Source organism: Dasypus novemcinctus (assembly GCF_030445035.2).
Source record: "Dasypus novemcinctus isolate mDasNov1 chromosome Y unlocalized genomic scaffold, mDasNov1.1.hap2 SUPER_Y_unloc_1, whole genome shotgun sequence".
In the NCBI taxonomy this organism is placed as follows: domain Eukaryota; kingdom Metazoa; phylum Chordata; class Mammalia; order Cingulata; family Dasypodidae; genus Dasypus; species Dasypus novemcinctus.
In genome coordinates this window covers 4,340,009-4,362,013 of record NW_027261977.1, presented here as the reverse complement: position 1 = coordinate 4,362,013, position 22,005 = coordinate 4,340,009, and positions in this window count along the sequence as shown.

The following is a 22,005-nucleotide window of genomic DNA, read 5'->3' as shown; positions in this document are numbered from 1 at the left end:
CCTAAATATATCTTAAACCCCAACATTAACTGCACCTCCAGCACATTAGCATGAAAGTCTTATGAAGGGAGATCCCATCTAAGTCCAGATTCATCACACATAAACACCATTTCCAAAGAGGGGCCATCTGACCTGGTAGTTAACCCCATCAGCCATGACCATAACTCCCATGGGTCTCTTTAGCCCTCAAAGGAACCAATATCTGGGGGTTGTATCTGCTTTATCTGTCTCTCTGACTCTGCTCAGTTGTGCATAAGGGCAATCCTTCTGCCAGCCTCCAGACTCTTTTCTAGAAACTCGTAGCCATATAAACTCATTTCTCCTTTCCATTTCCCCCTTACTTTAGGTCAAACAGCATTTTAAAGTCATGTTATTTTATGTAGATAGGGATATTCTGCTGATCCGCATTGAACCTTCCGTATAAGGTCCTTTTCCAGTTGCATCATCAGTTGGTAGTTGATAGTGGTCCCTCGGTGCCAGGGAGGCTCATCCCCGGGTGTCATGTCCCACGCTGGGGGGAAGGCATTGCATTTACATGCTGAGTTTGGCTTCGAGACTGGCCACATTTGAGTAACATGAAGGCTGACAGGAGGAAATTCCCAGGCACAATGTTGCTCTAGGCCTTGTTCTTATTTTAGGCTTATCAGCTCACAAGCATAGTCATTAGCATCAGGGGCTCACTGTTGAACCCTCACTCCCTCCCCGTCCCCACCGCTGCACCTGGGAGACTGTCGCTGCTCCCCTAGGGACCACAACAGAGCACCACTGGCCAGGAACCCAGTACCCCCTGCTGTGGTTTTTAATTGTTGCCACTATGAGTATATCCAAACATTACCATGCACCCAGGACATATGTTCTGTACAGCTCCCTGTCAGCCATATATCACATGTCAATGGCATCCCATACCAGTATCCCTCCATTGCCATTGTTGAAACACTCTGCGATCCAGAACTCCCCGAAATTTGAAGCCCAATATAATGTCAGGGTCCCTTACTAGGGAATGGCATATAGCGATGGGTTTAAAGGTTAGATAAAGAACACGTGTTGACTTGGAAAATATTCTACTTCCTATTTTTTTCTTTTTTCTTTTTTTTTCCCCCTGATTATTCAGCTTCTCTTCACAGGAGCCCTAGACCACAGCAATGCATATATATAATATACAGCACTCCCGTACATCCACCACAAAACCTTTTCCCTTCCACAGCGATACTCTTTCACCCTATTCACATCATATTTACTTAACGTGATGTACAGAGTCTGAGACACTAGCTTTCTAACAAGGTGACATCTGTGCTTACATTATGGTGCATACTTTAGGATACACAGTTTTTTACATTCTTAGTTATCCTATGTTTTACATTATGGTTTACATTATCAGTCTGTCATCTCCTCTATGTTATGGTGTAATATTACATTTTTATATCCATCCTTGTGTACTCTCAAGAAACTCCTCTCTTACCCCCCATTTACCTTGGTTCCACACATTTAACGTCCATTTTCCCTTCCAGCTTGGTGCCCACAGTGACAGCCAACCTGCGTTTCCTGAGGAGCCACTTCCAGAGATAGATGGAATAGTGTTCAGGGCCTAACTTGCTCAACTGCCCCAATGCCCTGGGAGCCACCCTTTCTCTCGAGGGATACAGTTCCCTCTATTTGATGGCATTAGTCCTCCCCAGGATGTGGGTCCACCCCCACTCTCACTACTTGGGTTTCTACCCCATGGTGTCACCCACTCTGGCAGAATGAGCATTTAGACATTCCCCAGGAGCCCGTCCTGCATCAGACCCTCCCCTCCGAGCATTCTAAACAGGTAACCCTCTTTATTATATTTTGATATGATTTTCTCAGCATTTTACTTTCCACCAACACCTGACCCTCTCCTGTGTTCGTATGCTACCCCTCCCTCCCCCCACTTTTGGGCAATGTTACCCATCCGTCTCTCCCCAGCCACCCTCAAACCCGCAAATCCCCAACCAAAGGCAACCCCTTGCCCCCCTTTTATCTCTTCTTTGTGTTCATACTTACCACCATCTCGTCTTAAATTCCACCCCTGCAGACATCGGCTCACATCCTTCCTCCACCCTCCGATTTCCTGTAAGCCTATCATTCAGTCTCTTGCTATCTAGGGCAGCTTGGTTATTTCATATCATTGAGGTCATGTAGTATTTGTCCTTCAATGTCTGGGTTGCTTCACTCAACATAAGGTTCTCAAGATTCATCCATGTTATCACATGTGTTTGTAGTGTGTTTGTTCTTACAGCCAAGTAGTATTCCATTGTGTGTATATATCACATTTTATTGATCCACTCATCTGTTGATGGGCATTTGGGTTGATTCCAACTTTTGGCAATAGTGAACAATGCTGCTATGAACATTGGTGTACATATATCGGTTTGTGTCCTTGTTTTCAGTTCTGCTGGGTATATACCCAGCAGTGGTATTGCTGGGTCATAAGGCAAATCTATGGCTAGTTTTTTGAGAAACCGCCATACTGTCCTCCAGAATGGTTGGATCCTTCTGCATTCCCACCAGCAGTGGATGAGTGTTCCCCTTCCTTCACATCCTCTCCAGCACTTGTATTCTTCTGTTTTTTTTCATAGCTGCCAATCTTATGGGTGTAAGATGGTATCTCATTGTAGTTTAGATTTGCATTTCCCTGATAGCTAGAGATTTGGAACATTTTTTTCATGTGCTTTTTTGCCATTTGTATTTCTTCTTCGGAGAAGTGTCTGTTTAAGTCTTTTTCCCATTTTTTAAATGGGTTGTTTATCTTTTTATTTTCAAGATATAGGAGTTCTTTATATATGCAAGTTATAAGTTTCTTATCAGATATATGATTGCCAAATATTTTCTCCCACTGTGTGGGCTCCCTTTTTACTTTCTTGACAAACTCCTTTGAGGTGCAGAAGGCTTTAATTTTGAGGAAGTCCCATTTATCTATTAGTTCTTTTGCTGCTCGTGCTTTTGGTGAGATATTCATAAATCCATTTCCTATTACAAGGTACTGTAGATGTTTCCCTCCACTGCTTTCTAAGGTTTTTATGGTCTTGGCTCTTATATTTAGATCTTTGATCCATCTTGAGTTGATCTTTGTATAAGGTATGAGATGGTAATCCTCTTTCATTCTTCTACATATGGCTATCTAGTTCTCCAGACACCATTTGTTGAATAGGCCACTCTCTCCCAGTTGAGAGGGTTTGGTGGCTTTATTGAATATTATGTGGCTGTATATGTGAGGTTCTACATCAGAGCTTTCAATTCAATTCCATTGGCCTATGTGTCTTTCCTTATGCCAATACCATGCTGTTTTCACCACCATAGATTTGTAGTATGTTTTGAAGTCAGGTAGTGTGATTCCTCCAATTTCCTTTTTCTTTTTCAGTATGTCTTTGGCTATTCGGGGTCTCTTTCCTTTCCAAATAAATTTCATAGTTAGTTTTTCTAGTTCCTTAATGAAGGCTGTGTTGATTTTTATTGGGATTGCATTGAATGTGTAGATCAGTTTTGGTAGGACAGACATCTTAATAATGTTCAGTCTTCCTACCCATGAACAAGGAATAGTCTTCCATTTATTCAGGTCTTCTCTGATTTCCTTGAACAATCTTGTATAGTTCTCGGTGTATAAGTTCTTTACCTCTTTAGTTAAATTTATTCCTAAGTATTTGATTTTTTTATTTACTATTGTGAATGGTATTTGTTTCTTGATTTCCCCCTGATCTTGCTCATTATTGGTGTACAGAAATGCTACTGATTTCTGCGCATTGATCTTATAACCTGCGACTTTACTAAACTCATTTATGAGTTCTAGAATCTTCGTTGTAGATCTCTCAGGGTTTTCTATGTATAGGATCATGTCATCTGCAAATAATGAAATTTTGACTTCTTCCTTTCCAATCTGAATGCCTTTTATTTCTGGTTCTTGCCTCAGTGCTCGAGCAAGTACTTCTAAGACAATGTTAAATAGGAGCGGAGACAGTGGGCATCCTTGTCTTGTTCCTGAGTTTAGAGGGAAGGAGTCTAGGATTTCTCCATTGTAAACAATATTGGCTTTAGGTTTTTCATATATACTTTTTATCATGTTCAAATAATTTCCTTGTATTCCAATCTTTTGGAGTGTTTTTATCAAGAAAGGGTGCTGTATTTTGTCAAATGCTTTTTCTGCATCAATAGATATAATCATGTGATTTTTTTCCTTCAATCTGTTTATATGCTGTATTACGTTGATTGATTTTCTTATGTTGAACCATCCTTGCATACCTGGGATGAATCCCACTTGGTCGTGGTGTATAATACGTTTAATGTGTTGTTGAATACGATTAGCAAGTATTTTGTTAAGTATTTTTGCATCTAGGTTCATTAGAGAAATTGGTCTGTAATTTTCCTTTCTTGTGATGTCTTTGTTTGGCTTTGGTACTAGGGTAATGTTGGCATCATAGAAGGAGTTGGGTAGTGTTCTTTCCGTTTCGATTTTTTGGAATAGTTTCAGCAGGATTGGTGTCAGTTCTTTCCGGAATGTTTTGTAGAATTCAGCTGTGAAGCCATCTGGCCCTGGGCTCTTCTTAGTTGGGAGATTTTTAATAACTGATTCTATCTCTCTGCTTGTGATTGGTTTGTTAAGATCATCAATTTCTTCTTTTGTCAATATGGGCTGCTCATGTGTTTCTAGGAATTTGTCCATTTCCTCTAGATTGTCTTTTTTGTTGGAATATAGTTTTTCAAAATATCCTCTTATGATAGTCTTTATTTCTGTGGGGTCAGTGGTGATATTGCCTTTCTCATTTCTTATTTTGTGTATTTGCATCTTCTCTCTTTTTTTCTTTGTTAGTGTCGCTAAAGGTTTGTCAATTTTGTTAATGTTCTCAAAAAACCAGCTCTTGGTCTTGTTTATCTGTTCAAGTGCTTTCTTATTTTCTATTTCATTTAGTTCTGCTTTTATCTTTGTTATTTCCTTCCTTCTTCTTCCTGTTGGGTTACTTTGTTGTTGTTTTTCTAATTCCTTCAAATGTGCTGTTAGTTCTTCGATTTTTGCTCTTTCTTCTTTTTTGATATATGAATTTATGGCTATAAACTTCCCTCTCAATACTGCTTTTGTTGCATCCCATAAATTTTGGTATCTTGTGTTATCATTATCATTTGTTTCAAGGTAGTAATTGATTTCTTTTGAGATTTCCTCTTTGACCCACTGTTTTTCTAAGAGTGTGCTGTTTAATTTCCAAATCGTGGTGTGAAATCTGGGCTTCTGTCCCTTGCAAATCTCCAGCTTGACTCCACTGTGGTCAGAGATAATGTTTTGTATGATTTCAATCTTTCTGAATTCGTTCAGCCTTTCTTTGTGGCCTAGCATATAATCTATCTTGGAGAATGATCCATGTGCGCTTGAGAAAAATGTATATCCTGCTGTGTTTGGGTGTAGCGATCTATATATGTCTATTAGATCGAGCTCCTCTAATATACTATTCAGATGTTTTGTTTCTTTGGTGATTCTCTTTTGAGATGCTCTGTCCAGAGTTGATAGTGGTGTATTAAAATCCCCCCACTATAATTGTAGATGTATCTATTCTTTCACTTAGTTTTTCCAGCGTTTGCCTGATGTATTTAGAGGCACCCTTGTTAGGGGCATAAATATTTATGATTGTTCAATCTTCTTGACAGATTTTCCCTTTGACTAAAATGTAGTATCCTTCTTTGTCTCTCACAATTGTTTCACATTTAAAGTCTATTTTGTCTGATATTAATATAGCTACTCCTGCCTTTTTTTGGTTATTGTTAGCTTGTATGATTGTTTTCCAGCCATTCACTTTCAATCTCCATGCGTCTCTGGGTCTAAGATGTGTCTCTTGTAGACAGCATACGGATGGGTCATATTTCCTTATCCAATGTCCCAGTCTGGATCTTTTGATAGGTGAGTTTAATCCGTTGACATTCAGTGTTATTACTATCAAGGAATTATTTGTGTTAGCCATATTTTGATTGGATTTGTGTTTGTCATATTTTGTTTGTATATTTTTTTTTGTCTTTTTTGTTGTTGTTGTTGGTCTTATACTCTCCTCCAACTCTGCCTTTCCTGTTTTTTCCTTTCTTCCTGCAGAACTCCCTTTAGAATTTCTTGAAGGGGAGGTTTCTTGTTGGTATACTCCTTCAGTTTCTGTTTGTCTGTGAATATTTTGAACTCTCCATCATGTTTGAATGCTAGTTTAGCTGGATAGAGTATTCTTGGTTGGAAATTTTTTTCCTTTAGTACCTTGACTATATCATACCACTGCCTTCTTGCCTCCATGGTTTCAGAAGAGAAATCAGCACTTAATCTAATTGAGCTTCCCTTGTATGTGATGGTTTTCTTTTCTCTTGCTGCTTTTAGAATTTTCTCTTTGTCTTGAGCATTGGATAATTTGACCAGTATATGTCTTGGGGTGGGCCTGTTGGGGTTTATGACCAGTGGAGTGCGCTGTGCTTCTTCGATATGTACATCTGTCTCTTTCAGTAGATTTGGGAAGTTTTCAGCCATTATTTCCTGCAACACTCCTTCTGACCCCTTTCCCTTCTCTTCACCTTCTGGAATGCCTATAATACGTATGTTTGAGCGTTTTGCATTGTCATTCAGGTCCCTAAGTCCTACTTGGATTTTTTCTATCTTCTTATTGACCCCTTCTACTATCTGTTTGATTTCTGATGTACTGTCTTCCACATCACTAATTCTCTGCTCTGTCTCTTCTAGTCTGCTGATATTTGCTGCAAGTGTATTTTTGATTTCTTGAACTGTGTTGTTCATTCCCATCATATCTGTTATGTTTTTGCGTATGTCTGCAATTTCCCCTCCAAGTGATGTCTTCATGTTGTTAACCTCTTTCATTACTTCGTCAAATTTGTCGGTGATAAATATTCTGAGATCTTTCATTGCTTGTGCCAAGTTTTGCTCCCCTTCGTGATTATTGGTTTGTTGATTGGATTCAGCCATGTTTTCCTGATTACTGGTTTGATTTGTAGATTTTTGTTGCTTTCTGGTCATCTCTTTATCTTGACGGATTTAATCAGTTCCTTAGCTTCTTTGTCTGCTCTTGGAGGTTAATTAGTTGTTATTTTTGCATAGGTGTTATATCTTCTCTTTGTCACTTTTTTCTTCTTATTCTAGTTTCTTGTTGTTGGTTAAGTTCACTTTAAAGGAAAGTATTAGTGTTGGGGAAAGGCAATTGTGTAAGCAAGGGAAAAGTGTAAAGTAGTATTGGTGATATATGTTAACAAAGCAAGAATATGAGATCTGGGAGGATAGAGGTTAGATTCATGTAAATTGTGTAGAGTTATAGCAGTAGGTAGAGTACCTATTATGAGGTAGATGATTGAATAAGGGAGGAATATGGTATGAGCTAAAAAGCTATTGATTTCGTGAGAGAGGGAAAGAGAAAAGAAAGGTAATAGTTTCAAAAGTGGATAACAGACAGAAAACAAAACATAGGTATTAGAAATTAAGACTTAGACCCTTTGTGGGTCGAAGAAAGGGAGGTGGGAGGTGGAATATAGGAGTGCCAGTAGATGGTGGCGGATATCAAGATGTAGGGGAAAGAGGATAGTGTAGGTAGCCTAAATCAGTTCACACAGAAATGAGGCAGTGAAGGATGAGAAAACCCAGCGAATGTGAGGTGTTTCCTGCTGCACCTATTGTATAATTGAGTTAAAATAAACTAAGTAGAATATGAGGGACAAGAGGGAGAGAGACAACAGAAAAAAAGGGAAAAAAAAGAAAAAAAAAGGGGGGGGAGAAGGGACGAGAGGAAGAAAGGAAAAGAGGGTGGGCAATGGGTGGGGAACAGGTAGGGGAAAGAAAAAAAAAAAACAAAACAGATATACACGAACCAGAATTAAAACACCCACTACACAGCACCTACCACACACAAAAAAAAACTTAAATAACTGAGTAAAAAAAGACTTCGGGGGATACGCTGTGAGAGAAGACTAGGGGATAATGCGGTGTTAGCAATCAGGAAATTGAAAAAAGTAAAGAATAAGTCAAAATGAAAATAAAAACAAAACAAAATGAAACGATAAAGAAAAAACACCAACGTTGAAGGCTAGGGCATTTAAGGACCTCAGATGGACCTCAGTGCGTGATGGATTCAGGGATGGAAAGTCTGAGATATTGAGGACTCAAGAGGTGTGAGTCTCTGTAGTGTGGGCCACCAGAATTTAGGGAATTCAGACCTGGCAGCCTCCAATCTGGTCAACAGGAAGCCTGGGAGCCCCGCAGTGTAACACAGCCCTCAGGGATCCCCACAGCTTGATGCCAACCCTATGGGGGAAGTCAGATCCGCAAACTCTATATTGTGATTGAACCCTGCAATTCACTTACTTTGCTGGGCTCATTAGTAAGTTATCTTTCACTTCAGCTTTTGGACAGCTCCCATCCTGTGATTCCAAACCACTGCCACTAGAGGGCGCCTCTACACCACAGCCACTTTACTAGTACAGATCCGAAGCCCGGCCTGTGACGCCGAAAACAGATTCCAATACCGGAATTCTCAAGGTTCGCAGAATATTCCCTAATCGGCTTCCAGACGTGTCCCCCCACCCCCCTTGCTGCAGCCTAGAACAATTTTCCAATTACTTCTCTTTATTGCCTACAGCCTATTTGGGTTGGAGAACGGTTGCCGGGCTTTTGGGGGCGGGGCTTCAGGCGGAAGCGCTATTGTTTATATTCGCACTCAAAAGTTTCTCCCGGTTCACAACAAAACACCGTCTATCTTCCCAAATCGATCCACAAAGGCGATCTGTCACATCAACCTGTCAACAGCTCGCTCAGAGCTCACGAACTCCTTAGCCCTTCAGAGCCATCCAAAAGCGGAACCCCAGGACAGGACCGTGGTTCCCCCCACCCCCAACAGGGAGGAGCCCGTGCGCGGGTCTCACCTGCGGGCAATAGAACCCAAATTATATCTACTAGACCAATCCTCTCCGTTACCTTTCCACCCAATGGATGTCCCGGCACTTCTGCCCTGCAAAAATCCCGAAAAAGCCTTGCCTTGGAGAACCTGCTGCCGCGCCCAGCCGTCTCTTCCCGGGACAGACCACAAAGGCAAGTTCACTCAGCAACCATCTTGTCTCCTCCCCAAGAACATCTTTTCCTCATGAAATACTGAAGGTAGTTGATTCCTATCCTGAATGGTTTTCCACCCAACATCTTTCAAAGTCCAGGACATGTCCATTTGGTGACTCTTTCCTTTTCTTGGTCATCTTATCCTCATTAGTACAATTTACTATGGCAGACTGACCCACACCTTGAAAGTCTCAATAAGAAGGGACAATTACTTACTTGCTCCATAATGAGTATGTGGTCACTTCCCAGAAACAGCTCTAACCCATGGATACACTGAAGAATTGGTGCTCCTGTAGATGGAAATGGGAGGTTGTTTACCACAGGACTTCCTTTTCATTCCCAGATGAAGGAGTCCACATGAGCATCTCTGTCACTGACTTTCCTACACTGACATTGCTGACTCTAAATAGAACCCACCTTCCCATTTTTAGGGGCAAACTATGTTCTGTGCTACAGCAGCATCATCAAGGTTGAGAGTTTGATATCAGATCAAAATCACCCACACCAGACCATTGGCCATGGGGTGCAGCGATGCCCAGAGATGTACTCACCAAATGCAATGAATGTGTCATGATGATGGGGAAGAGTGTTGCTGTGGGGGAGTGGTTGGGTGGGGGCGTTGGGGGTGAATGGGGACCTCATATTTTTTTAATGTAATATTTTTTAAAAAATGAATTTAAAAAATCACCCACACCCCTTCAAATGTAGCCACTTTCTGCATGGGTTTAAAACTCCAGGGAAGAGCTGTGCATTTTCTTGAGGCAGGCAGCTGAAGCTCCAGCAGAGAATTCTTGACAGGCTCTAAATGCTATTCCCATCACTCAACCAAACACAGGACTGAAGGACTTTTCCAGATCCATGATTTTTAGATTTCAAGGAACTCTTGTGCCTCCTGCCATCTTGCTTTCTAGAAATTGGAAAATGAAACTATATTCCATTAACTCTGCATGTGGAGGATAGGACAGCAATCTGGGCTTTGACATATGAGTATGAAATGGGGCTATTTCTGAAGATTACATTGCCCTTTCCCACTAATCAATTCTCTTGATAACGTCTTCCCTTATCAGTATTTAAAGACTAGAGGAAAAGTTGGGGCAAACTCCTCTGATCACTTAACATTCTCTACCAGCACTTTGCTGCCATGGCTCGTTTCTGGTGCGGTCTGTCCTGGCATGAAGTGCAGGAAATACTACCATGGCAGCAGGAAACAAAGTTCTAAAATACTCTTGTTGACTTTACCCAGTCTTGCCATTAGCCATAGATTTTATCAGGATGTGCAACCTAGAAAACTCAGCTATTTCTTTCCTGGAGTATAAAAATTTAACTGATCTACAGTTCAACTTATTTAGTGCTTTCGCATCAGCCTTAAAGTTTAGATATTTGTCTGAGTGCCCAACTGCACAATCTCTGTAACCTTGTTTTCATTGACTACCTGCCCATCCTAGTCTAAGAGTCCTCTCCATGCAGAAAATATAGCCTGAGCATTTAATAAGAATTCAGGCTGAGTCACCCCAAACCTTCCGACCCCCACCTGTCAAGAACTTGCTCTTAATCTCACTCTCTCTTTTCTTCATAATGGTCAGCCTCTTCTAAAAAGAAATTTTTGATATGCACAGTATGAAGCATTTCACAGGGATTACATCACTTAATCCTCAAATAAGCACATTAGTTAGGGTGAGCAGTTAAATCTTAAGAGGTGGAGAATCTCAGAGGCTAGGTAAATTGTAATATCACAAACCTATTGAGAGGTAGAGCCAGGAGCTGGATCAGATGGTATGAAACAGAGTCTGAGTTCTTAACTGCAACACTGGGATATCTCAGAGAAGGTCCACTCCAGTTGTGAAGAGAAAGGCAGTGAATTAATTTCTAAGAGAATCAGACTATATAATCTGATGTTGCCATCTCACTTAAGAATGGTATTTTTAGTGTTTTATCAGTGTACATAACTCCTTGGTTTATAACTCCCTCTGCTAACTTCTACTCTGGTAATGGACTTTCTATTGGGACATTGATTCCCAAGTGCTATTATTTTCAAGGATGGTACTGGGGAAAATACTTGGAAGTTCTGACAAATCTATCTTCCCTCTGTTTCTTGCCTTAGCTACCTTCCTTTCAGAAAGTCTTGCATATCTCCTTTTTGGTCTTAGATATGTGAACTTCATAGGTGAACGCTAGGGGTAATTCTTTTCTTAAACTTCCGCTAGTATTTCCACCTCTTAATTCCACAACTTCTGCAGAGCTCAGGCAATTCCAACAGTATTAATCATTTACACTTAGTAAAATCAGAACTACTACAGAACACTCATACAAAAAATAAACCATATCTGGAATGAAATTATAAGAACAGTTTGTTACATGAAATGAAAAAGAGTGGCATATCCTTAGGATTGTAAATATGTTTGCCAAGGTGTATTGAGTTATTGATTGAAGATAGTGTCTAAGCTCCGTTACTACTTTGCTTCTTAGGTCTGAATCCTTTCAGATGAAGGTGTTGTAGCACTAACTCCAACAAGTCTTACAGGTGTTCTTTTAGTGTTCTAATTCTAATTAGTGTCTGGGTCTTTTGCTTTCAACCTGAAAAACCTCATCTGAAATTCCTGTAATGTATTTCTGTAAGCAACAATTTCCCACATTTGGCTACTTGGGAATTTCTTTATTTTACTTCATTTTGGATAGAGTTCATTTGGATACAGAATTTGTGTTGAGAGATACTTTTTCTTAAAGCACTCTGAATATGTCTAAGAAGAAAGCTGAAAAGTCAACTCTTGGTCTTACTGGGTTTCCTTTGTAAGTGATGAGACATTTTCGTCTTGGAGGAATCATGATTATATTTTTGCCTTTGACTTTCAGAAGTCTTTTTTTAAAATAACATTTCTGTTTTGTATCTCTTTGCACTTATTCTGCTTCAAATTTGATGAGCTTCTTGGATATCTATTTTATTGTTTTCCAAAACATTTGCAAATGTGCTGCCATTATTTCTTCTTCTAATATGCTTTTTCTCCTTTTTCGCCTCTTCTCACCTCACTCCCCTCATTATGCATGTGTGCATGTGCTTGATATTTTTCCATATCTCTGTGGTTCTCTTGTTTTTCTCCAACCCTTTTTCATTTGGGCTGCAAAGTCTATGTCAATCTGTTTGTAAGTTCGCTAGTTCCTCTTTCTCTTCAAAACTACTGTTTATTTCCTCTAGTGAATTTTTAACTATTTTGTACTTCTAAACTCAGTCTTGTTAAAGAATTATATCTATCTCTACATTAATAGACTGTATTTGATGCAACAGTGTCATCGTGTCTCCCTTTTTTTCTTTAATCATGCTTCTCCTTTTTAACAGGAAAATACTTAAAATGACTATTTTCTAGATTTTTCCCATTAAATCTGACATCTTACAACTATGAGAGGAGTTTGTGGTTCAGATTGTTTTCCATTGTATATGTAAGGCTTTTTGTCTATTGCATGCCTGGTAATATTTCTGTTGGATACTGGCCAATTAAAAAACTGTAACAACTCTGGTTACTGGTCTCCCCTCTACATTTGGGGTTCATTGTGATTATATTCCTATTTATACTGACTGGCTGTATTATTTAATGAACTCTGTCCCCCATCACACCCACCCAGGAGTATCCCATTCATGTTGCTCTTCAGCTTTATATATGCCCACTATAGACAGTGGGTTGATAGTTGCATTATTTGTATACTGTTTCTCTCTTTCCCTGACAAACATACCTGTAAAACTCTACCACCTGCTGACTATATTTGCTCAATATTTTTAAACAAAGTTCTAGGCCTAAATTGCCTTATCAGCAAATTCAATCAAATTTGTCTCTTTTGAAGGAATGGCTTCTGGTATCCAGTTTAGATATTTACTGTAACATAGTAGGACTTCTCCTATCTTTTTTAATTCTTCCACTCTCCTGCTTCTTCAACTCTGCCATTTTCCCCTCCTCCCTCCAATCAGGGCTAAATCTGAGCCAGGGCCCTTTAGCTTGGTATGGGGACAATGACTGGCTTTTTTCCTGAGTGATGCAGTATACAAGGTGAGCACTAATTGTACTTAGGAGCAAAAGTGTGAGGTTCTCTCACCTTAGTTCTTTTGGTTTAGAATCTCTGCTTAGGAGAATTATCTGGTATGGGTATCTCAGCACACCACTTAAAATGGAAAATCTCTTTTCCACAAATAGGAGACTGGTGGACAAGGTGCCCCCAATATTTGAGAGTATTTAGCCTCAGTGGTAGTGAATCAATATCAGAAATTCTCAAATCTTTTTTCCTTCTTGGAAGAAAGCCCACTGGCTGAGATGGGCAGAGAGGAAGCTGCAATCTGGAGTGGAGACTGCCTTACTGACCTGGGTTGGGAAGGTAGGAATCAAGGATAACAAATGGTATTGGTGTTGGTTTAAAAGCCCAGGAGTGGTACTGCACACACAGAGAGCTGATGCAGCAAGATGATGCAATAAAGAGAGACACAGATTCCCAGTGCCACTAACAAGAATAGAAGCAGACACAGAAGAAGACACAGTGAAGGGACACAGAGAGCAGACCATTGGGGGGGACTGGGAAGGGAAGGCGAGAGAAATAATAAATAAATCTTAAGGGAAAAAAAAAGCACCTCTCTAGTTGGGATTTGATAATAATCCCTTTGGCCAGGGAGGCTCATTCCTGGGAGTCGTATCCCATGCTGGCAGGAAAGTAATGTTTTTATCTGCTGAGTTTGGCTTAAAAAGAGACGACATTTGAGCAAAAAGGAGGGCCTCTGGAGGCAAATATTAGGCAACACATAATTAACTAGCATAAGTTTCAAATTCAAAAGACAAGGTTGATAAGTACAGTAAACAATATCAAGGGTCTATCAACAGATAATCCTTCACTACACACCACACCTGTACTTGGGGCATTCTTGCTGACCCATTAACGAATGTAACAGAATTCCCGAGGATGAAAATTTGATATTCTTTCAGTTATCATGTGCTGCAACTGCAAACAAAGTTTCATGGGATTTACGCCCCCTCACAATTGGAGGCATAGTGGGCATCACCATCCCCAAATCCTCAAGATTAGGGAATGAACAGTGGTCGAAAGTATACTTACTATTATTCTACTCTAAACTTATTGTTATATTAGCAATGGAAGAACTTTTATCATTGATATGGAGGCAGTGGCCCCTGGAGGTTCTGAGGAGAGGGAAAGGGAAAAGTAGGTGTAATATGGGGGCATTTTTGGGACATTGGAATTGTCCTGCATAATGTTGAAAGGATGGATACAGGCCCTTATGTATTTTGTCATAACTTACAAAATTGTGTGGGTCAGAGTGTGAGCTATAATGTTAACTTTAATCTATGGTTAGTGGCAATGATTCAAAATGTGTTCATCAATTGTAACAAGTGCACCACACTAATGAAGGATGTTGTTAATGTGGGAAAGTGTGGGAGGGGGGAATTGGGGCATATGGGAATGCAATATATTTCTTATGTAACATTTATGTAATCTGAAGTTTCTTTAAAATCAAAAAATTTTGACAAAGCACACCGCTAGATGTCTTACAGAATTGTAGTAGACTTTTTGAGTAGATATTTCTATATTTTCTGTTTGCCCTTAGGCCCAAATCTAGGGGATGGTTGTTTTTAAAATATTTTTTATCAGTACCAGTGGATAACAACATACCAGAAGTCCTCAATGACCTAGGTCTCATTGAGCTGTTCTCTTTAAAATGTATTTTCTAGTGCCTATGTTGTTCTCTCTTTCTGGGTGTGATTTTCTGTGTCAATCTCTCTCTTCATCTGCATTTTATTTCTATGAAATCTTTCATTAATGACTGTGTTTATTTGCACATTAAGTATCTCCATATCTTTCTCTCTGTATCTCAGATTTTGTGACGAATTTCTGCATGTGAGTGTGTCTTCAGAATAGAGGCAGCTGCTGGAATGTGACAAAACTGTGGTCTACAGGATGAAGACTTGGAGGGCTGTACTACCAGGGAAAGTTCTCTCATTTGTGATGGAAAGCTTTCTATTTTAAGATTTCTTTTATTAATTTGTTCTCCCCACTCACTGCTTACTTTTGCTATCTGTTGTCTGTGCCCATTTTCTGGGTGCTCTCTCTGGCACTCATTTCTCTTTTGGCAGCAGGAGGCAGAGAACCCAGGACCTCTCATGTGGTAGGCAGGAGCTCAATCACTTGAGTCACATTTCCTTCTGTGATGGGACGCTTTTTTATAAAGTTATTTTTAATTGTATTTTTTAAAAAATATATAGATCACAAAAAATGTTTACATTAGAAAATATGAGGTTCCCATATATTCAACCCCCCACACCCCCGACATCAACTACCTCTTTCATCATTGTGGCACATTCATTGCATTTGGTAAATACATTTGGAGCAATGCTGCACCACATGGATTATAGTTTACTTGTAGAATACGCTCTCCCCTAGTCCAGCCAGTGGATTATGGCAGGATGTCTAATGTCCTGTATCTGACCATGCAATTTCATTTATGAAACTTCAAGTATAGAAAATGCCCCCACTTCACAACTCTTCTTCCCTCTTCTTGTGCTCAGCAACTACAGTGGCCACTGTTTCCATGTCAATGATACAATTTCTGCCATTAACAATAGTACTGTAGTAGAATACAAGTAAGTCCAATCTAATCCATATTTTATTCCTCCATCCAGTGGACCCTGGGATGTTTATGTCCACTCCACCTCTAAATCAAGATGGGTTTAGAGCCCGCAAGGCTGATGGATGTGATTCTCTTGTTTGCAGTTGTAGGCACTCTTGGTTCCCTGCTGTGGTGGTTAACCATCTTCACCTCCCTGTTAGCTGGTCTGGGTAAGTCCAAGAAAACCAAGAGTAGGTGTTGCAACTACACTGAGGCTCAGGGTAGAGCTGGCACATGCAGTCCAGAGATTCAAATCTCTTGTGTATACACCAAACCAGAACTAACCACAAGTTCAGTAAAAGTGACAGAAGAGGCATGTGTAGAAAGGTCACATCTGAGTCCAACCTCATCACACTCAGGAGCACAAATTCCAAAGTACAGCACACCAACAAGACACTGAACTCCAGATTCATCTGCCATCACTGTAGAACCCATGTGTCTCTGTAGCCCTCAGGAACGCCAGTACCTGGTGTTGCATCTACTTTGGCTGTTTCTGGGATCCTGCTGAGATGTGCATAAGTGCAACTCCTCTGTTGACCTTCTGACTCTTTTTGAAGTATCTTAACAATATAAATTCATTTGTCTTTACCATTTTCCCCTTTTATTCAAGATCTTTTTCTAGTTGCATCACTGGCTGGTGATTAATAGTAATCAATTAATAGCACCAGGGAGGTTGATCTGCAGGAGTCCTGTCCCACACTAGGGGGAAGGTAATGGATTGCATGCTGAATTTGCTTAATGAGTGACCATATTTGAGCAACATGAGGCTCTGAGGAGGTAATTATAGGCTCAATGCCCCACTAGGCCTAGTTGGAATTATAGACACACAGGCTCATATGCACAGTCATCAGCATCAAGGGCTCATCACTGGACCATCCTCCCTCACTGGTCTTTGCCCTTGCACTTGGGGCATTGTTCCTGTTTCATTGGGGAATGTGACAGAGCTCCCCTAGCTGGAAACTCAGCACTTCTTCAGTTGTATTTGTAAACTCTACTGTGAAAATTACCAATAAATATCAGAACATTTTTATATACCCTATATACATGTCCTGGAGAACTCCATCCCAACCATGTGTCCACCATCAATAGCACCCCCCACCAGGGTTCCTCTCTTGCCATAGTTCAACCACTCTGTGGTCCAAAATTTCTTCAAAAATGAAAGCTAATATATCGCCAGATTCAATTAGTAGGACAATGAAATAGTAATGATAGGATTAAAGGTTAGAAATGGAATAGATATTAATTCAGAAAACTAAATTAAAGTAAAAAATAAATTGAGGTATTAAAAAATGAAAAATGTCATAACACGTTGTTTTTGACATTTTGCCTTTCATCACTGTACAGGGGTTGCCCTGTGTATACATTGGCAAGGAAATTTCATTCATCCCTTCCTCAGTGTCTACATCCTTTTTCTTTTTAATTTTTTCTTCAAAAAAGTTTTAGATCAATTTCAGTCACATATACAATATAGGAGACTCACATATATCCAACATCAAACACTTATACCTTCCCCAGCAATGATGTGTTTACATGTTCATATTTTATTTACTGCAGCTGATGTAATGATATTGAAAGGTAGCTACCAAACATGGTTCCATTTTGGCTTACATTTTGGTTTACAAGATTGTACACTTATCGAAAATTTAGCTATATTATGCCTTATATTATGATTTAAATTTTAGACTATACACTTTTATATACCTTTTGGTAAAATTTAACATACCTATATCCATCATTGCATAGTCTTGTGGAACATTTCCATTGCCACCAAGTTGTCCCTGCTTCTATCTATTCTGTTCCTCTCTGAACCTCCCCTCAGGGCCCACATTGACAACCAAACTTGACTGCTTGTGGGACCACATTCACAGATATTGTAGCAATGCTTGACATACTAGACTGTCCTCCCACATTGGGAGCCACCAATTCTCTCTTGAAAAACCTTTCCCTCTGTTTGAGAAGATCAGGCCTCCCCAGGATAGGAGTACACCTTCCCACTTATAGTATGGGTCCCTACCCAAAGATATAACACATTATGACAAAATTAACACTCACAAACTCCTTAACAGCCTACCTCTGTGCCAGAAGACCCCATTAAGTATCTTAAACAAGTAATCCTTCCTTATATTTTCTAAAGAGTTTTATCAACATTATAATTTTAACAACATACTCGACAATCTCCCATGTTCATCTGCTCCCCCCACCTTTGCCCTAATTCCTTGGGCCATATGACACATTCTCCTAACCCTAGGCCCCTCAAACCTGCCAAGCCCCACCCAATAGAATCCCTATCCCCCCATTTTAACTCTTCCCTTTATTTACCTCCACTTTATAATAGATTTCACCCATGTAGGCATCAGTTCACAACCTTCCTCTCCCCCAATCCCCACCCCACCCAATTTCCTGTAAGCCTATCTTCCAGTCTCTAGCTCTCTGAGACAATTTGGTTTGCTTACTTCATACCAGAGAGGTCATGTCATATTTGTCCTTCAAGGCGTGGCTTGCTTCACTCAACATAATGTCCAGAAGATTCATCCACATTATCCCAAGTTTTTGTACTGTATTACTTCCTACAGCTGAGTAGTATTCCAGTTTTATATCACATTTTGTTTATCCATTTACCTGTTGATGGGCATTTTGGTTGATTTCAAATTTTGGCAATAGTGAATAATGCTGCTGTGAACATTGGGGTGCACATATCAGTTTGTGTTCTTGTTTTCAGTTCTTCTGGATATATACCCAGGAGTGGAATTGCTGGGTCATGTGGTAAATCTCCAGCTAGTTCTTTGAGGAACTGCCAAACTGTCCTCCAGAATGGCTGGATCCCTCTGCATTCCCACCAGCAGTGGATGACTGTTCCCATTCCTCCACATCCTCTCTAACACTTGTAGTTTTCGGTTTTTGTAATAGCCGGCATTGTAAGTTGTGTTAGATGGTATTTCATTGTAGCTTTGATTTGCATTTCCCTAACGGCTAGTGATTTTGAGCATCCTTTCATGTGCTTTTCAGCCATTTGTATCTCTTCCTTGGAGAAGCATTTGTTCAAATATCTTCCCCATTTTTTAAATGAGTTGTTTTTCTTTTTATTTTTGAGATATAGAGTTTGTTTATATATATAAGGTTTTAGTCTCCTACCAGTATATGGTTACCAAATATTTCCTCCCATTGGGTAGACTGCCTTTTCACTTTCTTGACAAACTCCTTTGAGGTGCAAAAGGCTTTAATTTTCAGGTGGCTCCATTTATCTACTTGTTCTTTTGCTCTTCGTGCCCTTGGTGTGAAGTTCATGAAGCCATTTCTTATTGCAATGTCCTGTAGATGCTTTCCTACATTCTTTTCAAAGATCTTTAAGGCCTTGGCTCTTATATTTAGGTCTTTAATCCATCTTGAGTTGATTTTTGTGTAAGGTGTGTGATGGTAATCCTCTTTCATTCTTTGGCATATGGATATCCAGTTTTCCACGCACGATTTGTTGATGAGGTCATTCTCTCCCAGGTGAGTGGGCTTGGTGGCATTGCCAAATATGAGATGAATGTGTATATAGGATCTATATTAGAACTCTCAATTAATTCCATTGGCCAGTATGTCAATACCATGCTGTTTTGACCTCTGTCACTTTGTAGTATATTTTAAAGACAGGTAGTATAATTGCTCCAATTTCATTTTCATTTTTCTTTTTCATTATGTCTTTGGCTATTTCGGGCCTCTTTCTTTTCCAAATAAATCTCATTGTTAGTTTTTCAGGTTCTTTAAATAATGCTGTGTTGATTTTTATTGGTATTGCATTAAATCTGTAGATCAGTTTGGATATGATAGATGTCTTAATGATATTTAGTCTTCCTATCCATGAACAGGGAATATTCTTCCATTTATGTAAGTCTTCTTTGATTTCTTTTAACAGTATTGTGTAGCTTCTTGTGCGTAAGACTTTTATGTCTTTAGTTAAATTTATTCCAAGGTACATGATTTTTTTTATTTACTACATTAAATGGTATTTGTTTCTTGAATTTCCTCCTCAGATTGCTCATTACTGGTATACAGAAATGCTAGTGATTTTTGCATATTGCTCTTATAACATGACACATGACTAAACTCATTTATAATTTCTAGAAGTTTTCTTGGAGATCTCTCAGTGCTTTCAAGGTTTAGGATCATGTCATCTGCAAATAGAGAAATTTTGACTTTGTTCTTTCCTATTTGAATGACTTTTATATCTGACCTTACCTCAGTGCATGAGCAAGCACTTCTAACACAATGTTAAATAGGAGGTATAATAGTGGGCATCTTTTTCTTGTTCCTGGTTTTAGGAGGAAAGATGTCAGAATTTACAATTGTAATTGATGGTAGCTATGGGTTTTTCATATCTACCCTTTATCATGTTCAGGCAGTTTCCTTCTATTCCTATCTTCCGCAGTGCTTTCATCAAGAAAAGGTGCTGTATTTTGTCAAAATGTTTTTTTTTCTGGGTCTGTAGATATGATCATGTAATTTTTTTCCTTCTATTTATGTGGTGCATTACATTTAATGATTTTCTTATGCTGAAGCATCCTTGAATAACAGGGATGAAACCCACTTGGTCATGGAGTTTCATTCATTTAATGTGTTGTTGAACATGATTAGTAAGTATTTTGTTGAAGATTTCACATCTAGGATCCTTAGAGGGGTTGGACTGCAATTTTCCTTTCTTGTGTCTTGGTTGAGCTTTGGTATTAGGGCAATGTTGGCATCATAGACTGAGTTGGACACTGTTCTTTCTATTTCCATTTTTTGAGAGTTTAGACAACATAGGTGTTAGTCCTTTCTGGCATGTTTAGTAGAACTCAACTGTGAAACCATCTGGCCCAAAGCTCTTCCTAGCTGGGAGGTTTTAGTGACTGTTTCTCTCTCTCTACTTGTGATTGGCTTGCTGGGATCATCAATTCCTTCATTTGTCAATGCAGGCTGCTTATGTGTTTCTAGGAATTTGTCCATTTCCTCTAAATTTTCCTTCTTATTGGCATACAGTTTTCAAAGTATCCTTTTATGATAGTCTTTATTTCTTTTGGGTCAATGGTGATATCCTCATTCTCATTTCCTATTTTGTGTATTTGCATCATCTCACTTTTTTTCTTTGTTAGTCTAGCTAAGGTTTTGTCAATTTTATTGATCTTCTCAAAGAAACAGCTCTTTGTTTTGTTTATTATTTCTAGTGCTTTCTTATTTTCTATTTCATTTAGTTCTGCTCTGATCTTTGTTACTTCTTTCTTCCTTCTTCCTTTGCAGTTAGTTTTTTTTTCTATTTTTTAAAAATAATTTTCTCCATTGTGTGCAGTTAGGTCTTTAATTTTAGCTCCTTCTTCTGTTTTGATATATGAATTTATGCCTATTAATTTTCCTCTCAGAACAACTTTTGCTGCATCCCATAAGTTTTGATATGTTGTGTTGTGATTTTCATTACTTTCAAGGTAGTTTCTGATTTTCATTACTTCCAAGGTAGTTACTGATTTCTTTTGAGATATTCTCCTTCACCCACTGTTTGTCTAACAGTGTGTTTCTTAGCTTCCATATCTTGGTGCCTAATCTGAGTCTATGGTCCTTACAGATCTCCAGTTTCCCTCTACTGTGGTCAGAGAAATTATTTTGTATGACTTCAATCTTTCTGATTTCCTTGAGACTTTCTCTGTGGCCTAGCATGTGTCCCATCTTGGAGAATGATTCATGAGTGCTTGACTAGAATGTATATCCTACTGTATTTGGTGTAATGTTCTGTATATGTTTATTTGGTCCACCTCCTCTAATATATTATTCCAAGTCTTTGTTTCTTTATTGATTCTCTGTTGAGATGTTCTGTCCAATGGTGATAGTGGTGTATTAAATTCCCCCACTATAATTGTAGTTATAAATCTATTCCTCCACTCAGTTTTTCCAGTGTTTGCCTCATGTATTTTGATGCGCTATGGTTAGCAGAATAAATGTTTATGTTCATTCTTTCTTCCTGAAAGATTACCCCTTTCAATAATATGTAGTATCTATCTTTGTCTCTCAGACTGATTTTCTTTTAAAGTCTATATTTTGTCGGATATTAATATAGCTACTCTGGACCTTTTTTGTTTATTGTTTGCTTGTAAGGTTGTTTACCTGCCATTCACTTTCAACCTCCTTGAATCCTTGGGTCTAAGATGGGTTTCTTGTAGACAGCATATAGGTGAGTTATATTTCCTTATTCATTCTTCCAATCTGTGTCTCTTGACAGATGAGTTTATTCCATTGACAGTCATTATTATTACTCTAA